The 16831-nt window shown below is 36.9% G+C and overlaps 1 pseudogene; it reads left to right on the top strand.

The window, feature by feature from the left end:
- The first annotated feature begins 1841 nt into the window (after positions 1-1841).
- LOC142141957 (5S ribosomal RNA) lies at positions 1842-1959 on the top strand (annotated as a pseudogene).
- Positions 1960-16831: the final 14872 nt, after the last annotated feature.

Raw genomic sequence — 16831 nt, 5'->3', positions numbered from 1 at the left:
AAGTGTTTGCTCTACGATAACAGAAGAGAGCTATGAGATCAGAAGTTTCATGAATTGTCAGTCAAAATTTGTGATCTATTTGTTAGAATTTGAATGTGGGGCTCACTGGGCCTGATTCATTAAGGAACTTAGGCAAAAATTTGAGTAAGCTTTCTTACTTAAGTTTTCTAGACAAAACCATGTTGCAATACAAGGGGTATAAATTAGTTTATATTTTGCACATAAGTTAAGTACTGGCTGTTTTTCATGTAGCACACAAATATCAACTTTAAATTTCAGTGTACAAATAAGCTTTCAAGTATTTGTGTGCTTCATGAAAAAACAGCCAGTTCTCAGAACCATGAGAACTTTGAATGTGAGATTTCTCAAACATAAGGGAAATATTTTGAAGAGTAACAACTCACACAATTTAGCAAGAAATGTTATACAAAAACATAAAGTATTGTTTAAAAGTGGTTGCCATAGAGCATATAAAATCAACAATAAGAGTAGGTGATAGGTTTGCTTCCCTGTGTAAAAGGGAACAATTCTGGATCTTCTCAATGGATTCTATGCACCCAAAACGGTTAAATGATTCTGTAGAACTCAATAGATTCTAGAACTAAAATAAGTAAATATAAAAAATTGTTATGACATAATGTTATAGCTCATTCCAACCAATATATGGTTGAAAGGTTGATCCATTTGAGAAATGCATTAGTTGCTAACAGATGAATCTGTGGTCTAGGGGGTTAGTGAACTATTCAAGGTATTAAAGCTTGAGAGTTTGAATCCGGAGTAGGAAAGAAAAAAAGTATAAAAAAGACTACTACAACAAGAAAATAAATCAGTAAGTATATTTTTGTCAGAACAATGATTGAAACTAACTTATTTTAACAGCTTAATTTTCTATATTTGAAAAATATACCAGACATAAACAAATGGGCCTGTGGCTGAGGTGGTTAGTGAGCTACCTACATAACTGTAGGTTGTAAATTTGAGTCCTGAACAAGAGAAACTCAAAAAAAGAAACAAGATTATTAATTATATTTTTTATGTAAATATTTTTAATGATATATTAAAGCTTGAATTTTTAAAGTTAGTAATTTTAATTAGAATAATGTTGTTTTTTTTTTTTACCACAAATCAAAATAAAAGTGTTTAATATGAATGAAAAGTTAATGATTATGTTTTTTTGTATGATTCTTGAAAGAGTTAATTATGCTACCATTTGCTGATTGGAGACAGTCTGTTTAAAGGGAAGTCCAAATCTTTGTGAAAATATCTCTGGTCTGAGGAAACCACACTGCATGTGGAGAAATGCGCAAGTCTTATTATCTTATTGGAAATATAAGGACCAGCATAACACTCAGGTGCAAGAACACTTGGAAGAAGTCTGCAAATATCTAAACGTTGGGCTTGACTAATCAGATTCTAAAATTGAGAACAAAGACTACTGTATGCGAGTACAAGAAACTGCAAAGTAAATAGCAATAAAGTGTGGTGTGGGATCGGAGACTTGCTGCAGCCAGTGGGGAACTTAACCGCTGTCACAGCCTGCCAGATCCCGCAGTCGATTTCTTCCCCAGGAAGCAAAATTGTTGTTTCTGAGTACCAGCAGGGGTTTAGTTCCCATACAAAGTGGAGACATAACAGTGACTATATTTTCCTCTTTATTTGATTGTGTGTCCACTATAGTTTGGAGGCAGCAAATGTAAATTACATAGATGGAAGATTCTCCCTATAAGTGCACTGAAGGATGAGTTAATAGACTATCAGTAAATCCATATAGGGGCCTTATTAATTGCAATTCTTTTGGACTTTTTAATCTTAATCTTATCATTTTTGTATTCTTATTAATTGCCTACAGCAATACCACATGAACAAACCCAATTACATCTGATCTTGGAAACTATACAGGGTTGGACCTGGTTAGTACTTGGATGAGAGACCACCTGGGAATTCCAGGTGCTGTAGACCAGTGTATAAATACTGTATATATTATTTTCTTTTTTGTATTTACTGACATACTTTGTTATATTAACCATGTTTTTAATAAAGTGATATTATTTGGCTCTGAGGTGGTATGAACACTTGGCATGAGAGTTTTGCGCCTTTCATAGTTGTTGGTTTTCTCTTTTGTACGTTTTTAGGGATTGATACACAACAATCCACTAGAAGAACAGTAATTATCATTACCAAATTTATTGATTTGTGGCTATTTTCGAACTATTTTATATATATTTTGATTTGTTGAAACTATTATAATAAATTATAAATTAATTCCCCTATTCCACAGAAGCTCCCAATATTATCCTTTTGGAAATGGTACAAAATATTTTTTTCTGTAAACAAAGCACCTTTACGTCAAATGTTGTCCTGCATTGGTTTCATCACAAATGGTGCAAGTGTGTCTGAAAGTATAACCAGACAAACAAACCAAAGCCATCCTGTGGAAGGCCCAGAACATGCTCCACGGGTCAAAGTTCTAAGCAGCGTACTCCAACAGGAGGTCCGACCGGGACACCAACCTCCTAGTATGTCTTCTGAGATCCAAAGTTACCTGTCTGTGAAGTTTACATACAAATTCATCTAGTGGAAGGCTCAGAACAGGACTTCTGGGTCCCTCCCCAGCGTACTCCAAAGGGAGGTCCGACCGGGACCCTAACCTTCTTAAAACCTGCCCAGGATCCAACTGGACCAGCTTGCGCTGTTTTCCTTCCAACTGGTGTAGGGGTGTTGAAGATATGTGCCTATAAACAATTATATATATATATATATATATATTAGAGATGCTAAGGCTCGGTTCCTCAGAAACCGAACCCACCCGAACATAGGGGATCTGAGTACCGAGCCGAGTTGGTACTTTCACGCGTTTTCGGATTCCATAACGAGGCAAAACGTCATTGTGACGTCGTTGGATCTTGGGTCTCGCGAGTTTTGTAATCTATAAATACCGCCCTCCACGGCGATCAAGTGCCATTTGAGAGAGTGATTCAGAAGGGGTAGCATAGAGCAGTTGGGCAGGCAAAGTTAGAGAATAAAAAGAGGAGGGTGGTAGCAGTGTTAAAAAAAAGCTCCATTGGTAATTGTCATTGCTGAAATACAAATATACTAGTCCTTGCAGGCTTTTCTTCTGAAAACTGTAGGGTATTATCCAAATGGATTCACAGCAGTACACAGAAGAGCAGGAGCAGCAAGCAGCTGCTGCCACCAGTCCTGATGATAATAATCCCAGTACATCATCTGATAAAGCCTATGTAAAAGTACATAGTCTTTTTAAGTCAGAGAGAAAAACATTAAAAAAACACCTTTTTGCCATGGTGAAGATAAAAAGAGCTGTAATCCTGGAAAAGTTATCTGCCGGAAAAAAAAAATTGCCAACATGCCATTCTACACACGCAGTGGCAAAGAAAAAATGAGGCCTGCACCAGTGGAAGCAGTTCTGGCACATGATAAGAAGAAGGCCATTGTTATGCCTTGACATAAGACCAAAAAAGCCACTTCTTATGTGTGGAATTATTTCTACCCAAATCCTGCCAACAGTTGTCTAGCCACTTGTAGTGTATGTACAGCCACAGTCAGTCAAGGGAGGGACCTTATCCATCTAGGAACCTCATCCATGTTACGCCATTTGACGCAAGTTCATGGCAAGCTGTTGGGAAAATCAGAAAGTTATGGTAAAAAATAACAACAAGCAGTCCATCATCAGCTATGACCCTTGTCTCACCTACATCCCGACACCTGCAATCTACACCCCCAACACCGTCCTCATCAATATCCTCATTAGCGCTCGGAGTTAGTCCTGCATCCAAGTTGCTAAGGCTAGATGACTCCTCCACTATCCTGGATTCCTCAGAAGTATTCTTGAGCGTTAGTCCCACTGCTAATGATGTTGCTGCTGCTGGGGGTGAATCTTCATCCCAGAAGCAGACCAAGAAGAAGACTACTAGTAGTTTACAACAATTGACTGTTAAACAAATGTTTGCAAGAGGAAGCATGTATGAAAGCTGTCACCCAGTGGCAAAGTGGATCACAAACGCCATGGCGACTACCGTTGGGGTTTGCGGATATGGGAATCTGGTTGGCCTTGATAAGACAGAGTGGAGTCATCATTCAGATGATGTTTCCCACACAGGGGAGGCTTGGCGCGCTTTTCCAGTCAAAATGTATGTTTTCCCCATTAATACATTTAGCTAAAACTATATACATTCATACAATCAACTCTAAAAGAATTGATTTTGTAATGTCTCATGTGCAGACGGTTATGTTTTATTATGTAATCTATTGCCAATTAATATGTAATTTTCTTCATACATATTTCACAGATAGTGGCTATCTTAAATGGCTATATCAAGACAAGGTTTGTCCGTACCTTTAGCAGCATTTTTTTTAATTGATTGTATGAATGCATATAGTTTTAGCTAGATGTATTAATGGTGAAAACATACATTTTGACTGGAAAAGCGCGCCAAGCCTCCCCTGTGTGGGAAACATCATCTGAATGATGACTCCACTCAGTCTTATTAAGGTCAACCAGATTCCCATATCCGTAAACCCCAGCGGTAAGCTGGGTTGGCCACTGCGCTTAACTCAAAAGCTGTCATCATAAACGCCATACTAATTCCTCCTCATAGCTAAAAATATTGCTTCTCATATGGAGATAACGAAGCATGCTCTAGCCTGCTGTGGGTCCAGTTGCGAAGTAATTTTCTTCTGTGTGTTGGTTAGTGTACACAAACATGAACATAGGTGCCCACAGTAATATGCAAATGCAATTTATTACTAAAAATATCTTCCTGAATTGAGCATAATCACATCAGTAAATAACAAATAAATATTGCTGTATAAATACTAAACACATATCATATTACATGAGGCTCATACAATAGAAGTAAATCACTTGACAGTAACATCAATATATATATATATATATATATATATAAATATATATATATATATATATAATAAATGTTAACAAGTAATGAGAGTCTCTTGGGAAGGTGGTGACCTCCAGCCGTCTATGTGGATGTCATCAATTTGATGCCTATGTAGCCAGATAAAAATAATGACCATCCAATTGTATGTAGTCCCAGGACTCAGTTGATATAGCGTGCAGTGTTATGTCCTGATCGCAATATAGTATAGTGTACCACCACAATCCAGGGTGTGCCTCTTACTCGTATTAGATATTGAAATCTGTGATATATTACAAAAGGTTATACTTGCTGTTGTCCCTCCGATGGCAGTGTATATCAGGTATGGGCGCTGATGCAACCCCAAAGCTGCCAGAAGTATACAGGAAAGGAGACCACCAACTTCCCAAAAAGAGCATAATCAGATAGAAAAATTGTATAACTCACAGCGCTGAGAGGATCACACATTGACAAAATCCATCAAATGAATAATGATACTGTAAAAAACAATAAAAGCAAAGGGTGATTTGAATAGTGGGATCTATAACATGTTAAATAAAAAATCCCTCTTCCAGGTGTGTCTAATCGATGGGATGCTTTCTAAAAGGTGAAACCACGTGATGGGGTCCCCGCAGGGGGTCTGCTTACAAGATTCCTCTCGAATACAGCGCATCACAGAAAACTGCTCGTAGATGAACACCTTGGATTTCCAGAATCACATCACCGCTCATCACATAGGAAAGATAAAACAATCATAGCATAATTCCTTTTAATAAAATAAATTCTACAAAATCAGTAAAAAAGGAGCTGGTGCTCTCCTACCCGGGTTCCAAGTCCTCCCAAACATCGATGTGATAGTGACCCAGATAGTAGCAGGAGACGTCGCTCAAACCGTCCAGCCAGTTCAATTCCCAGGGGAATCTTTTTCAAGGTGGCAAGCAGTAAGAATAGTAGTTCTTTTTAAACCCGAGTCTTCCAATTGCATGAACGCTCTCTGACTAATCGGAAGCTGGTATAGTGTCACATGATTCATTTGTGGCTCCAGAATGAGGCTTGGATATGTGGGCATGCGCACTTGTTGTTGTATTCAGTATTCGATATTTACGGAACCTAGTTGGTTGACGCTCAAAATGTGTCCATGATACCATGGCAACAATAGCGCCACACAAAAGCAAATAGATAACTATTAGTATTCACACATAGATTGTATTTCATCTAAATAAAACAACATGGAAAGAGAACAGTTCCTCTATAAATATACAATCGCTTTACTATGGAGAGCATGTCGTATATAACTTGCATAATACCCCATCCAAGGTAAGTTAAAATAGCATGTATCCAACATACACATGTTCTATTTTTTAACATGCAGTGTGTATCAACATTATTAAAACCAAATAAAAACCAATAAAAAAGCAAATGAACAGATTAAACACATATAGCTCCTATATGAACCATTTTAATTCAAAGTCCGCATTGAGACCCCCAGGGACCAAGGTTTTTAACTGGTGAATCCACCTCATTACAGCCTGCGCCAGTCTCTGCAGTGTATTCCTTTGTCTCCAATGGGGCTCAATGCGTTCCAAAGCCCAGAATTCAACAATATCTTTAGGGTTACTATTATGTACCATTTTAAAATGTTCTGAAAGTGTGTGGGTCTCTAAACCTTTACGAATGTTGTTAACATGTTCTCTCAACCTTGTTTTTAAAGGTCTAGTAGTCCTACCTATATACATCAGTTGGCAAGTACACTCAATTCCATATACAACATTAACCATGTGGCATTTAATGAATTGGCGGATACGGTAGATATGGCCCACTACTGTAAAGTTCTCTAGTTTTGTTTCTTTAGAAGGAGTATTTCTACACATGATGCACATGCCACACCTATAGAATCCCACATTTTTAATATATGGTTTGTTGACATCGAAGGTGACACTTCTAACAACTTTATCTTTTATGTTCGGTGCTCTCCTGTATACAAATGATGGTGCATCAGGTAAACTCATGCCTATAGTTGTATCCTTCTTAAGTATATTCCAATGTTTTTGGAATATACCTTCTATCTCTTTATGGGCCATGCTATATTTTAAAAAAAAAAAGGCCCATTCATGTTCATCCTTGCATGACAATGGTATTTTATTCCCTTGAGTAGCTAAATCCTTTCTTTCGAGTCTATTCACTGTATCCTCAGCTCTATTTAACAGTTCTTAACTATAACCTCTAGTCATAAAGCTTCCCTTTAGATCGTTAAGTTGCTTTATCAGTATATTCTCCTCTGTGCAGTTCCTTTTCAGACTTTTCAATTGTCCTAGAGGTATATTAGAGAGCCAGTTTTTGTGATGATGATTGGACATAACTGGCTCTATCGGTGGGCTTTCTATAGTTTTTTGTTTGCAATGTATCCTCTCTGGTATAGACTGTAATGTCCAGAAAGTTGACAGTATTAGTGCTCTGATCGAATGTTATCTCCACATGTGATAAATTGGAATTAAGGTATTCACAAAATACATCCAGCTCACATTGTGGTCCGTCCCATATAAAAAATATATCGTCAATGAAACGATTACAGAGCACCAGGTTCGCTCCAAACGCACGCAACGTCCTGACCCATTCCTCTTCCCAAAGGGCCATAAAGAGGTTCGCGTAGCTCAGAGCGAACCTGGTGCCCATTGCAGTCCCGATGCACTGCAAATAATAATCCTCTTTGAATGGAAAATAGTTGTTATTTAAAATTAACACCATAGAGTCAATAATAAATTGTTTAAATTCCTCCGTCACGTCAGTGATATTCAAAAAATGTGAGACAGCCCTTATTCCCAAATCATACCTGATGATCGTGTACAATGCACGTACATCAGCAGTGACTAAAATGTAGCTGGATTTCCATTGGACACGAGAAAGTTTATCCAAAAAATCCCCCGTATCTCGCAGATAGGCCAGAGTATTTTGAACAAGGGGTTGTAGATAGCTGTCTATAATCTCTGACAGGTTTGTGGTGATAGATCTTGTGCCTGCAATAATTGGCCGTCCTGGGCGGTTTAAGGCATCTTTATGGATCTTGGGCAATATATAGATTACCGGAATCGTGGGCTTCTCTACCTTAGCATACTCATATAAATCTTTTTCCATTATTCCCATGGATTGATATTTATCCAATAATAAACCAAATTTCTTTGAGATGCCAGCGGTAGGATCACCTCTCAATTTCCCGTATGTCCCTCCTTCTCCCAGTAGTCTGGAGATTTCTTCATCATATTTTGCCCTGTCCAAAACCACAATTCCCCCCCCCCCCTCCTTTATCTGCTGGTTTTATTATGATCTCTTTCTTTTCTTTCAATTGCATAAAGGCCTGTCTCTCCTTATAACTTAAATTCCATTTAGTTTTATAAAGACAATTCCTAGTAATGCCATCTATGTCATCCGATACTAATTTACTAAAGGTTTCTATAAAACCTCCTTTAATTTGATCATTAATATGATGTGGAAAGAAGCTTGAACCCTTTTTAAACTTTTTAGGAGGAATAGTGACATTCTCCTTCATAACCGTGGAGCCTTCTTTCTCCTTCATCATGAAAAATTTCTTAACCATCAACTTTTTTATATACTTCTGTACATCTATATAAATGTCAAAGGAGTTGGGTTTATATGCTGGTGAAAATTTGAGTCCCTTCTTTAATACAGACATCTCATGTTTAGTTAGTTCTATTGAACTACCGTATATACTCGTGTATAAGCCGAGTTTTTCAGCACATTTTTTGTGCTGAAAAAAGCCCCCCTCGGCTTATACTCGAGTCCCACTTACCTGGTCTCCGTTCTCCAGTCTCCCCCGCTCATCTGCAGGCATCTGCAGCCTCTGTGGATCACTGTCAGCCACCATTTTATTGTAGCCCGTTTTTGTGTGTTCATTGCACATGGAACAATAAAGTTAAATGAAAAGGAGCCTGTCAGTCAAAGCTAAAGACTGGGACATTTCCATCTAGCCCCGCTGGTCAGAGACACATGTGAGTACCCTGACTTGTCCACTGCAATTATTTGCATCAGTTTTCTACAGTCCAATATTTTCATTTTTTGTCACCTATTAATAAGTGTCTGAAGATTCCTTTGCATAACTGTGAAATCATTGAAAAGTCTGAAAACATCCCAAACTTCAAGTATAATAAGGGTTAAATCACACAAAGCAAATTGTATTGTTCTGTTAAAATGTTTCTTCCAGCAAACAAAATCAAACTTCTCTTTATCTGAGCTATTATATCAAATTCTATTTAGCGTATGTGCAGCATCTTTTGCATTACTAAAGCCTAAATTACGTACTGTTCTGAACACTTAGGAGTAACTGCTCATCACCTTCTAAAGGAGAATAAACAGAACTGGCTCATGTATTTAGTATCCACAGACTGTCTCATTGATTTCTATATTAATGATCTGAGTTGTCTTTAGTGAATGTTATTTATATCTGTGTTCACCTATTAGGCTTGATACCAAGTGCAAAGGATTTAGTTTAACCATTTGTGTACAATTTATTAGGATATGGGTATATATTATGTACTTATATAATTTTATTGATGTTTAATAACAATAAATTTTGATATATTTATTTACAACCTCACGTTTGTATTATTGGGAGCCCAGTGTTAACGATATCCAGCACTGTTTTTATTTTTGAAATTTACCAGTAGCTGCTGCATTTCCCAGTTTTTTGTGGTAAAATTAAGTGCCTCGGCTTATATTCGGGTCGACTTATTCTCGAGTATATACGGTAATATTAAATACCGTACATTCCTCTGTTTTTTCTTTAGAGCTCAGGTCCAAGTTAATAGGGTCTTTACTTTTTTTGATGGATTTTTTTTAGATGAAATAGAAGCTATGTGTGAATACTAATAGTTATCTATTTGCTTTTGTGTGGTGCTATTGTTGCCATGGTATCATGGACACATTTTGAGCGTCAACCAACTAGGTTCCGTAAATATTGCATACTGAATACAACAACAAGTGCGCATGCTCACATATCCAAGCCTCATTCTGGAGCCACGAATGAATCATGTGACACTATACCAGCTTCCGATTCGTCAGAGAGCGTTCATGCAATTGGAAGACTCGGGTTTAAAAGGAACTACTATTGTTACCGCTCGCCACCTTGAAAAAGATTCCCCTGGGAATTGAAACGCATTGGATGGTTTGAGCGGCGTCTCCTGCTACTATCTGTGACACTATCACATCGATGCTTGGGAGAACTTGGAACCCGGGTAATCCATCTTGCCTTACTGTTGTGTGCTTGTGATTATTCCTTGATGGTACACAGATAGGATAGCACCAGCTCCTTTTTTACTGCTTTTGTAGAATTTATTTTATTAAAAGGAATTATGCTATGATTGTTTCATCTTTCCTATGTGATGAGCGGTGATGTGATTCTGGAAAACCAAGGTGTTCATCTATGAGCAGTTTTCTGTGATGCGCTCTATTCGTGAGGAATCTTGTAAGCAGACCCTTTGCGGGGACCCCCTCACGTGGTTTCACCTTTTAGAAAGCACCCCTTCGATTAGACACACCTGGAAGAGGGATATTTTATTTAACATGTTATAGATCCCACTATTCATATCACCCTTCTTGTTACAGTACTACCCTATGTATGCTTTTATTGTTTTTTACAGTATCATTATCCATATGATGGATTTTGTCAATGTGTGATCCTCTCAGCGCTGTGAGGTATACAATTTTCCTATCTGGTATATACCATAGTCCAATAAGTGGTGCTTAATTGTGAACAGGACCATGAGACAAATCTCTATAGTATATGCATACCTAGGGAATTGTTAATAATGTATAGATGTATAAAAACATGATCATTATCTTTCTTTCCCATTGTTCAGCATTATTAAGATATATAAGAAAAATGATTTTTTTGCTGTGTGTGTGTGTGTGGGGGGGGGGAGGAGGGGAGGTGGGGTTGCCTTTTTGGTAACAGTAATCTGGCGGATAGTCTGTCCTTAAATTTGCTTATGAACTTGTATAACAACTATTCTGAATTAATATAAATATAAAATCACCATTATTAAAATAGAAATAAACAAATATACTTATAAAACATGGACATGGAACTGTGGTGGAAAGTGAAGGTGGGGTAAGAAGTACATAAAATATTTTTCTATCTTTCTTTCAGTCAAACTTTAATTACAATCATTGTGGTAAACTGCTAGCTTTCCTAAGATTTATGTTATTTTTTTATTCAAGTTTAGATACAAATAAATTGTAAATACTACTGTGAGGTAAATATACTGCATGGTTAGTAGATTAGATAAATGTTGTTTATTTTTAATGAAGATGGCAGAATTGTAAGCTCAATAAAAATTGTTCCGGTGTGTTTCCTAATGTTTTTTTGTGAATTATTGCCAAATTTGAAGTATTATTTGTGAGGGGTAAAAAAAAAGAACTATTCAACTAGGACAGCTGCTGATTCATTCTGGCTAGAACAAAGAAGTCAAAATGTTAATTAGAGAATTAATTGAAATGGTTTGTGTAGCTAGACTGGAATCCCATCTCCAATGGAATTTATCATCAGTTAGTTTCAGAATACAGATCAATATTATAATGAGGATGCTGAGACAATGTATTAACATAAAAGATACACTAAATAATATTGTTATGCAAATTTTTTTCAGTATTAATATTTAAAGCTTGAGTAAAATGTAAACATGTGTATGGTATATAAAGTAATGTGATTACATTCAAAATGCTTTAATTATATTGTTGAGGAAGAATCTGTCTGTAGCATACATTACTGTATATTAAATAGCTTATTTTCATAACATACTGTAAAGCCAGGTATGGTGTAACCTTCAACACTTTTGTATATTTCTTCAATATGAAAAATCTAAATTTTTCTATCAGAATAACAAAGCAAAAGTCCCATTGTTTGCTGCAGTGCTAGATTAACAGCCCCCTGAACCCGGATCTTACAATTACAAAGTGCAAATTCCAATTATTGTACTGACTTGACAGTTCCACTGTTCTTTTTTAGTTAATAATACTTGAATGCAAACAAAAAAGGATGCACTTACTGTACTCCAAAACATTGTAAATTGTGTTCATGTCAATTCTGTCTCCCGATATGCCAAACTCTGCAATTGTCCACAGTAAATTGATGACAAATATATTGTGGGTAGATCTGTGGATTTAAAATGATGTTAATGCTGCATATTACTAACAATAATTACTACAACCTTAGCATACCTTTTAAATCAATGTAATCTTTCATTAAGATTCAATTTGGTAAATGTTGTGAGCATTTAAAATTATTTTTTTTTATTTTGTATATATTTAAGTTAACAATGAATGAATGTGTATATTTTGTAAAATATTTCTGTTATAGGACTATCTTATGTTATGGTGCTTGCAAAGCTCATCATTCTGAAGAGTCACCATTGTTTGTTCCCTCTTCCTCATAACTCCTCTGAATTGTTCTTTCAAACTTGAAGGTGATTATTCACTCTCAATATAATAGCTTGGGAACATGGTTTAGAGACTGTGGGTATAACATGATTGAGAGCCTTGCCAGGACCAAACATAAGACCATGGGGTAACCTGTACAGAGGAATATAGTGGTGATACAGTAAGCATAAATGACTGAAATTTAATTCCATGTTAAATTCCCTTTGTGCAGTCTTAGATGTGTGGGTGTATGTCAGCATGATGGTTGACATATGTGAGAAATAGATTAAGTCTTTAGATAGTCTAATAGCTCTCGCATAACAGCCCAAAGTAATTTTTTTCTACTAGAAGGAAGAGTATCTGTAAAATATGGTGAAGCCTCTGCTGGACTTCGTGTTGTTAAACATGCCTGAATATCCAAACTTCTGTTATCATTTGCAGTGTACTCATTTGCTGTACACATATTGCTGTGTTTTGTTCATGACTACTGTGCAGCTGTTGCCGTGTACTGTTTTCGTGTTTCAGACAATAAAGGTTACACAATGGGTCCTTCACTACTAACTCAGCAGTGCCTTCTACATGGTGGCATCATGTGTTCATAATGTAAGGATTAAATAAAGTATTTTCTTTATATACCTGCAGTGAGATGTCAATGTATGACTAACCAACAACATCATACCAGATCAAAGTTAATAATGCTATTCTTCAGGGCTCAAATAGAATGTTTTAAAGCTACATGCTTACTGTATGGACATTTTCATTTCACAATAGATTTGTCTTTTAAGCAAAAAGCATACAAATAATGTGGTGCAGTGAAAATACTAGTTGTTAGTAGTCGCTGCGGCCACGGGCACCGCCGCGACTCTCTGTGTTCTCCTGCTGGCGCCCCGACCATCGCTATGACGACCGGGACGTCACTTCAGTTTTCTGCGTCCCGGTTGCCTGGGCAACAACTGGTATGCTCAAGGCTCCCTGTCACCACGCCCAGCCAGCTGGCTAACAGGCGGGCGCGCGCACACAAGGCTCTTAAGGTTCAGCCAATCATGGCTAATCAGGTATATACTTTAAGAGGTATTATGCAGATGAGCACTGCATTTCTATTGGCTACCAGCAATACTCCCACTAGGCTGAACCTGGGGATACTTTGAAGGCTTCTCCTGATTGGCTCCTAGGACTATTTAAGGCAGTGAGGACTGAGCCTCACTGCCGGATATAGCGTCCTGTTTCCAGTATTGCTGCCTGCTCTTGTGCTATTATTTGGTGTTGAACCTTAGATTGATTGCCTGTGTATGACCTTTGCCTGTCCCTGGATTCTGAACCTTTCCTGTGACCCTGATCTATTGCCTGTACCCCGGATTCTGAACCTTTGCCTGTACCCGGATTCTGAACCTTTGCCTGTGACCCTGACTTATTGCCTGTACCCGGATTCTGAACCTTTGCCAGTGACCCTGCTGGTACCTAACATCTCCTCTGGTGCTCCATCCAGTCCACAGATTTCTGGGCTGCCTCCACTCCATGTGCTACCACCTGTACCTGTACGCGGCCATGTGAGTATAGACTTATACTACTTTCAGTTTAAGTCCTGGGGGCATCTGAGTACCTGTGAGCATAACCAGTCTCTACGGGAAAGGCGGCTGCTAAAGGTGAAGAACTCTGCTACTAGTTCTATAAGTTTATGCCATACTGGTTGCCGTAACACTAGTCACCTAGATTTTTGCCAAAGTGCATTGGTTTGTGGATCGAAATGGTAGCATTTATGAATGAGCAAACATTTGCATCCCAATTTCCCCTGACTGTAGTGATTAATTTAAGACAGAAACTAGCAAAATTTTAGGAGAAAAGCCTAATTGTTTAGAGTAATAAACGGAGTGGTTCTATATTAGTAGGAGGCTGGACTAACATTACTTTTACACTTTAGCACAGTGCACCTCTTCAGATCTTTCCACCTCCCAAAAATCTAGGTTATTTCTACTTTGCAGAGGTTTCACCCAAGATCAGAGAGTTGCAGTGCATATTGCATTGCACTGGATGGACAATCTAGGTGTATCTGTTCAAAACCAAAGTGCTCTTACAAAATCACAATACTATGCAAACAAATACATTGTGGAATTCTCCACATATCATGGAAATTAATCTAGTTAACTAGTATTATTCTGGTCACTAATTTCATAATTTCCTTATGAAACCAACAGTATGGTATTTGGACCATTGACCCTTGTTCTATTTTAGTTTATCCCTTTATTGTTTGCTTATTTTTTAATACTTTTATAATTGCAAGCTCTTTTAACAAAAAGACTTATTACGGCTTATCACTTTACATTGCTGTGTTTAAACTCATCATTTATTCATTGTAAGACATAATTGTTTAGCAAAAGGTAGCAGGGTGCAAAGTGCAGTGGATGACAAAACATTGCATTGTGCTATAGTGATGTAATAGTTGCGCTATCTTTTAATAAAACATCATGGTATATAATGTGATAAACTGAGTGGTTTTCCACAGGCCTCTAAGAGAGGAGATAGGTATTCAGCTCACAGTCTGCAGGGCAAGGCTGCAAACAGGGCTATATATTTGCACAACACTGCACCTAGTGTAAAGATATACAGGTGGTAGTTTACTGACATTATTATTACATATCACCTCTGAAAGATGCTTTATTTGGAAAATTCTTTATAGATTTTTGTTTATAAAAATGTAAAGGAAATAAAGAGTCCTTAAATGTGATTGTGAAATTAAATCTAAAGCTAGTTTTCAGAAACCAATATTACCAGTTAAAATAAAGATTATGATATGCTTAAAATATTTGCTATATAATTTAAACAATTGCATATATATATATATATATATATATATATATATATATATATATATATATATATATATATATATATATGCAAATGATTTCCTTAGCATAAATGTAAGCCAAGCATGTGCTAAGATTACAAATACCAAAAATGTTTCTTCATATGTGAATTGAAATATTTTTAAATATCAAATTTTATAGAATGGAACAATTTTGTTTTACCTATAAGCTGCAGTGCCCATGTGGTCTGAAATAAGTGGGAAGGAGCTGTAGGAAAACTAAAAAACAAGTATCAATGAATATGATTAGACTAACAACGGTCTTGAAATTCCAGAGATTGGGTCTTAGTCATACTTGACCACCTTTTAAATCTGTATTCCGGGAGATCGGAGTACAGATCATGCAACAGAGGGTAGGAGGGGGCGCGACGACATAATTACATCACTATAGCCCCTACTATAAAGTGCAGAAATTCAAGGTATTGAATAGTGGGGGCAGGGCTTAATTACGTGATTAAGCCCCGCCCGACGCTATTCAATACCTTGAATTCCGTCATTTTACAGGGTCCGGGAGGTTTACTTACTCTTCTGCAAGGCTAGGATGAAAGGGAAGGATATATATGGGCTGCAATCAGTTGCCAGCAGCTGATAAGACTTTCAGGGCCTGAGTCATTAAGGAGAGCAAAGCATAAAAAAGGAGTAACATTTGTACCTGGGCAAAACCATGTTGCATTGGAGGGGGAGGTAAATTTAAAAGGTGGGGACAGATTTATAGTTGGGGTAGGGCATGTCCTAGATCAACTTTAAATTTGAGTGTAGTAATAAAGCTATTAAGTATTTGTTTACTAGATGAAAAAACAGCCAGTATTTAACTTATGTGCAAAATAATAAACTCATTTGCACCCCTTGCTTAACTTTCCTTAACGAATCAGGCCCTCTGTTATTAGTTCATTGATTTTATTTACACAAAAAATGAAACTTTTTAAAGCACAAAATGGTCTTGTCACAGTGCAAACCTGCTTTGAAGGTGCAATGCTCTAAGGAAGCAGAGGACAAATAGATGAATTTAAATAAAACACAATGCAGTTTTATTTAAAAAATAAAATAAATTGTAGATGGGGGTATAAGTGATTGAAGATCACTGGAGGGGTTGAAGCAGCATACATAATAAATTACTAGTGACGATGAGATCATTTTATGATTACCTTCTATAATGTTTTTTTTTGGTCTGACAGTTTTTTTTTTATTCCTTCTTTATTAAATGTTACTTTTCTACATGTAATCTTGTACTCTATTGTTATATTAATTTTCCTTAGTACACATCAGACTGTGGTTAATTTTTATCACAAAGAGATTAATGGACTCAACATGAACTGCTAATTAGTATTCTTTCAGTTGCCTACTGTTTGGTGCCTACAGTAGAATTACATTGTGGGAAGCACACAAAAGAAATTGCAGGATAAAGCAAAACATAAATAAGGTGTAGAGATGTCAAACAAGCAATGTAGCCCATAAAATCAATCAAAGCCATGCAAATATCTGCATTAAAATCTATTTAAAGAAGACATTTACCAAAAAGACCAGTGTAACTGGCTCCATGTATGTACAGTAATGTTGTTTTTAATTTTCACATCATGCCTCTTTACTTAAGTCAGTGAGTAGTGCAGCAGAAAAGGAAATTAAAGAGTTAATGAGGGAGAGAACTTAG

Source organism: Mixophyes fleayi, chromosome 2 (genome assembly GCF_038048845.1).
Source record: "Mixophyes fleayi isolate aMixFle1 chromosome 2, aMixFle1.hap1, whole genome shotgun sequence".
NCBI lineage: Eukaryota > Metazoa > Chordata > Amphibia > Anura > Limnodynastidae > Mixophyes > Mixophyes fleayi.
The sequence above is the reverse complement of the archived record's forward strand: the minus strand, read 5'-3'. Positions and strand labels throughout refer to the sequence as shown.